The sequence below is a fragment of the Primulina huaijiensis genome, chromosome 14 (genome assembly GCF_012295235.1).
Source record: "Primulina huaijiensis isolate GDHJ02 chromosome 14, ASM1229523v2, whole genome shotgun sequence".
Taxonomy (NCBI): domain Eukaryota; kingdom Viridiplantae; phylum Streptophyta; class Magnoliopsida; order Lamiales; family Gesneriaceae; genus Primulina; species Primulina huaijiensis.
Window position 1 is genome coordinate 7,405,011 of NC_133319.1, and position 6,638 is coordinate 7,411,648.

General features: G+C 34.5%; 1 long non-coding RNA gene across 1 annotated transcript; it reads right to left on the reverse strand.

Annotated features, from left to right (window-relative positions):
- Positions 1–642: 642 nt before the first annotated feature.
- LOC140956489 (uncharacterized) lies at positions 643–1,710 on the reverse strand. The gene is made up of 3 exons (XR_012171481.1): positions 1,615–1,710; positions 1,410–1,479; positions 643–901 (listed from the first exon to the last, which is right to left on the reverse strand). It is a non-coding gene; the product is annotated as an uncharacterized lncRNA (long non-coding RNA).
- Positions 1,711–6,638: the final 4,928 nt, after the last annotated feature.

Below are 6,638 nucleotides of genomic sequence, written 5' to 3' on the forward strand. Positions count from 1 at the left end.
ATTGCATTATAAACTGTAAAGCATCATCATCAACGAGATTGATTTGAATTTCATGCCAAGATGATCTCTCCATGAATGAATATTTTGTTGACAACTTCATTGAAAAAATAGTTGGATCGATTCCTAACAGGTTATGCACAATTTCAACAAACTCCAACAAATTAATAGATCGTAATACTCGTATCGATCTAACAAATTGTATGCTATATTCAACCGATCCATTATCGATAACTACATGACCACCAAAGTATAAGAGAACATCGACGTTAGACATTTTGACGATAAAATTTGAGAGAAAATTTATTCAGAAAGAAAGAAAAAATTGATATATCATTCGTCGAACTGAACAACATTTATATAGAATAAAATGAACGAAAAAAATTTAAATTTCAATTATTACACAGCACATGAAGAGCCAGAAATTCAGAATTCACGTTAATGTTCACTTGAAAGAGTCAGAAAAGAAATATTGAGATAAGAAATGTAGGGTAAAAAAATAGCCACGACTAAGTGTCCGTCCGACGTCCGTGCTTACGAAGCACGGCCGCTACTCCACGTAAGCACGGATTGAGGTAATCTTGCTGATTTTTTTTAAAATTAATTTTCAAAAAAAATTTAAAATTAAATTATTTATAAAATAACCCCTCGAAAATAACATCAAGTTCACAATCAACCAAACAAATATCCTAGAGTCGCACTGGCCGGGACTAGACACAACATACCACAAATAAAATCAAAAACAACATAAAAACATCACAATACAGCTACACAGGGCATCTCCCTGGCAAATGTATCAAACCAGTATAATATATAGATATCTGGGAACTCTGACACCAACAGACTGACTACTAGGTACCACTCGCTGACGCTCCACCAGACGTATCAAATCCTCTAGAACGACCTGATGTGGCATAAAAAACAACCACAACATATGAAAAAACAGGGGTCGGGCCTTAATAAAAAAACTAGTAAAATTACGACATATATAAAAGACGTGTAATAATACCAAGTAAATGCAATGATATGCGATGCATGAATGGTAACAATGGAATAAAGGATACTAAATGGAGTCCAAACGAATAACATCATCAACAGTAACAGTGGCCACCCGTGTCAGGAATGCAGCATCAAATCGCCGCTCGTCCATGCACGTAGCATCGGGAATGCGAGTAGCTAAGTCACTCGTCCCTAGCTTGTCATCTGGGAATGTGGCTAATCCTATCCACTCATCCCTCTGATGACTTAATATATCTTAACAGAATCAACATAAATTGTCGTCGAAGGAGTCAAAGTTCATTATGTTATGCCAATACAATTAATGCATCAGAATAAACATTCAAGGCACATAATAGCAAACAACATTCACTGAATATTCTTACACGCCAATATAAGCGTAGGTTTGAGCGTACCTCAACTATAACGTACAATACCACAGAAATTTCTTAAGAACTTTCTGATGAACTCTTCCAACGATATAACCTACAATATAAATTCGTTATATACTTCAATATACTGCATTCCAACTAACTAAAATAATTTAAATCGGAGCGGTTAAAAATCGAATTCTTGGTAGCCTATAAACCCATTCAAAATATGGAATTTAAAGCTTAATACCTCAAGAATTGAGGCTAAAATGCACAACGGTGATCTCGCGGATATGGCTCACCAGAAAAGTCGCCGGAAACACTATTTCCACATCGGAAATCAAGTTGAAAAATAGCTGGAAATCAGCTGAAAACAGGGGGAATATAGAAGACTTCGATTGCTTGCTCACTAAACCCCACATCAACAAGAAATATCAAATTTAGAAGCACACCAAATCGAACAAAGAAATGCAGCTGCTGGCTCGAACATGAAGGATGGAACTTTGATTTCTGCCGATTCAGCTCAGAGATGGAACGCGTAGCTTGGGAAAACCGACTACTAGACTACCGTGCTACTACTCCGACAGTTGGCGGGATGGCGAGATGGTTAGCTCGGTACTTGAAGGAGCCGTTTGGTTTCAGGGGAATAACATGAAGATGGTTACGAGATGGATTTAGGAGAAATAGATTGGGTTTAATTAAATGGAAATGGCTGGGCTCAAATGGATATTGGGCTCTCACACAATTGATAACATGTTATAAATTATTAAAGAAAATAGATAAAAAAATATATATATATTATTGTGATTTTCATGACTTAAAGTGAACATAGCAACTTTTAAAAAAAAAAAAAATTAACATAGCAAAAAACTGTTGTGAAAAAGTAAAAATTTTCGGTAAAAAGTAAAAATCTCAAACTCTCAAAATTATCACACTACACACTTTATAATATTTTTCTCTCAACTCAATTGTGATTTTCTTCACAAATGAGATATCTATTTATAGAAAAATTTTACAAATAATCCAAAAATAAATTACATCATTACCTTCATCATCACACACAAATTTCAATATTCAACACATAATTTTACCTAATTTTCAACATTCAAATATTCAACATTCAAATATTCAATACACACATTTTAAATATTATTTTTCAACACTCCCCCTTGTGATGATGATCATAATGATTGTCTTCATTACGTGTTTTTATACTGCATCGTTAAAAACCTTACTAGGAAAAACCCATTGGGATAAAAACCATAGTAAGGGAAAAAGAGTGCAGTCACGTAAACTCCCCCTCATGTTGACACGAACAATTCTTCACAAATTTTGTAGATTGCGCATCCCAATATTATATATGTGCTTTCTGAATATTGTCGTAGGAAGTGCCTTTGTGAAGAGATCTGATGAGTTTTCACTTGATTGAATGTGACGAACATCAATACATTTATTCTTCTCAAGCTCCTTGGTGAATGCGAAGAACTTAGGAGGAATATGTTTAGTTCTGTCGCTTTTTATGTATCCTTCTTTCATTTGAGCAACACATGCAGCATTATCTTCATATAGTATCACAGGCTTCTCGTCGAATGATAATCCGCATGAGATTTGGATATGTTGAGTCATTGATTTTAACCACACACATTCACGGCTTGCTTCATGTAGTGCAATAATCTCGGCATGATTTGATGAAGTTGTTACAAGTGTTTGTTTCTGTGAACGCCAAGAAATTGCAGTGCCTCCACGAGTAAATACATATCCAGTTTGAGAACGTGCTTTGTGTGGATCAGATAAGTATCCAGCATCGGCATAACCAATTATACTTGGATTAGCATCTTTTGAATACAAAAGTCCCAAGTCTGTCGTTCCTCGTAGATAACGGAATATATGTTTAATTCCGTTCCAATGTCTCTTTGTTGGATATGTGCTAAATCTTGCCAATAAATTTACGGCAAAAGATATATCAGGCCTTGTACAATTTGTAAGATACATAAGGGCACCGATAGCACTTAGATATGGTACTTCTGGACCAAGAATATCTTCATCATCTTCACATGGACGGAATGGATCCTTTTCTATGTTTAATGATCTAACAACCATTGGAGTACTTAAAGGATTTGATTTGTCCATATTAAAACGTTTAAGGATCTTTTCTGTATAATTTGTCTGGTGAACAAATATTCCACATTCTTTTTGTTCAATTTGTAAACCCAGACAATACTTGGTTTTTCCAAGATCCTTCATTTCAAATTCTTCTTTCAAGTATGACACAACTTCTTGAATTTCCTTATTTGTTCCAATGATGTTTAAATCATCAACATATACAGCAATAATTACGCATCCGGATGTTGTTTTCTTAATGAAAACACAAGGGCATATTGAATTATTTACATATCCCTTTTTCATCAAGTGATCACTTAGCCTATTATACCACATTCTGCCGGATTGCTTCAACCCATATAATGATCTTAGTAATTTCACAGAATAACATTCTCTGGGTTTTGAACTTTGTGCTTCAGGCATCTTAAATCCTTCAGGGATTTTCATATATATATTACTATCAAGTGATCCATATAAGTAGGCTGTAACAACATCCATAAGACGCATTTCTAAATTTTCAGATACTGCCAAGCTAATCAAATACCGAAACGTAATTGCATCCATCACAGGAGAATACGTTTCTTCATAATCAATTCCAGGCCTTTGAGAAAAACCTTGTGCAACAAGTCGAGCTTTATATCTTACTATTTCATTTTTCTCATTTCGCTTTCGAATAAAAACCCATTTGTATCCAACAGGTTTTACACCTTCAGGTGTAAGGACTATAGGTCCAAAAACATTACGTTTATTTAGCGAATCCAATTCAACCTGGATGGCATCTTTCCATTTTATCCAATCCTGCCGATTTTTACATTCACCAAAAGATTTTGGTTCATGATCTTCATTATCATTTATGATGTCGATTGCCACATTATAAGAAAATATATCATCAATTTCTTCTATATCTTTTCGGTTCCATATTTTTCCAGTATTAATATAATTGATAGAGATTTCATGATTCTCGTCAGTTTGTGGTTCTGACAAAACATTTTCATCATCATGTGTTTCTTCAGGAACATCATTCTCTATTTTGTGATCATTATGTGTTTCTTCAGGAACATCATTCTCTATTTTGTGATCATTGTGTTTCTCTATGAATTTTCTTTTTCGAGGATTTTTATCCTTGGAACCAACTGGCCTTCCACGCTTCAGGCGTTTAATGACATCATGACTATCTTCAATTTGTTTCTTCGGAATTTCAATTCGAGCAGGGGCATTTGCAGCATGTATATATGATTTAGTTACCCCTTTTGTGTCTGCAAATGCATCTGGTATTTGATTTGCTATTCTTTGCAAGTGCACAATTTGCTGTACATCTTTTTCACATTGTTTTGTTCTTGGATCCAGATGTAACAATGATGATACATACCATGTAATTTCTTTTTCGGTATGTTTCTGTTCTCCCCCTAACATTGGGAAGATTTCCTCATTAAAATGACAATCAGCAAAACGTGCTGTGAACACGTCGCCTGTCTGTGGTTCAAGATATCGAATGATCGATGGACTATCATAACCAATATAAATTCCAATCTTTCTTTGAGGTCCCATTTTCTTTCGTTGAGGTGGTGCAATAGGCACATACACCATACATCCAAAAATTCTCAGATGAGAAATGTCTGGTTCTTTACCAAATGCAAGCTGCAATGGGGAGTATTTATGATATGCACTTGGTCTGATGCGAATTAATGAAGCAGCATGTAAAATTGCATGTCCCCATATAGAAATAGGGAGCTTTGTTTTCATAATCATTGGTCTAGCAATCATTTGCAGACGTTTAATCAATGATTCAGCCAATCCATTTTGAGTATGTACATGAGCAACAGGATGCTCAACAATGATTCCCATAGACATACAATAATCATTGAAAGTCTGGGAAGTAAATTCACCAGCATTATCAAGTCTAATTTTCTTGATTGTATAATCGGGAAATTGATTCCTCAATTTTATTATTTGAGCAAGTAATCTTGCAAATGCAACATTTCGAGTTGACAATAAACATACATGTGACCATCTGCTGGAGGCATCAATCAATACCATAAAGTATCTGAATGGTCCACATGGTGGATGGATTGGTCCACAAATATCACCCTGAATACGTTCAAGAAACATTGGTGATTCAGTTTGGATTTTGGCTGGTGATGGTCTTATAATAAGTTTTCCAAGAGAACATGCTTTACATTGAAACTTATTATTCTGAAAGATCTTCTGGTCTTTCAATGGATGACCATGTGTATTTTCTATAATTCTTCGCATCATTGTTGAACCAGGATGTCCTAATCGATCATGCCAATTGGTTAATATTGAAGAATTATCAATTACCATGTTTGATTCAATGGGACGTATATGTGTATAATGCAATCCAGTAGGGAGCATTGGTAGTTTTTCAATCACATATTTCTTTCCTGATTTATATGTGGTAAGACACATATATTTCTCATTCCCTTCATTCATTGTTTGAGTATCATACCCATGGGAATATATATCATTAAAACTCAACAAATTTCTTTTCGATTGTGGTGAATATAAAGCATCATTGATCAAAAATTTTGTACCATTAGGTAACAAAAATTGTGCTTTACCACATCCTTTAATCAAGTCTACAGGACCTGATATTGTATTCACCGTTGTTTTTGTTGGTTTTAGTTCCAAGAAATATCTTTTATCTCGGAGGATAGTGTGCGTTGTACCACTATCGGGTATGCAAACTTCAGCTTTGCTCATAGCATTTTCCATATTTGAACTTCAAAAAATATGCAATGAAAAAAAATTAATGACAATACATATTTAAATATAACACATATCATAATTGTACAATAAAACATTATCATATAAATACATGAAAAATAAATTATTGTACATTTATATTCTACCACTATATTGTTCATTTTCAGAGAAATCATTGAGAAAATCTGCAGCATCAATATTGTTCATTTCTATCCCACCAACATATTGATCATTTCCAGAGAAATCATTCATAAAATCAGCAGCATCAAAATGAGTTGAATCACTCAAACGGTCACTTCGCTCAGTGAAGTTGGTCTCTTTTTCTTTCCCCTTTATCGATTCTTTATAGAGCTTGCAAAGGTGCTCAGGGGCTCGACAAATACGAGACCAATGTCCTGGAGTGCCGCATCTGAAACAAGAACTTTCAAATCTTTTCGAGTGATTTTCATT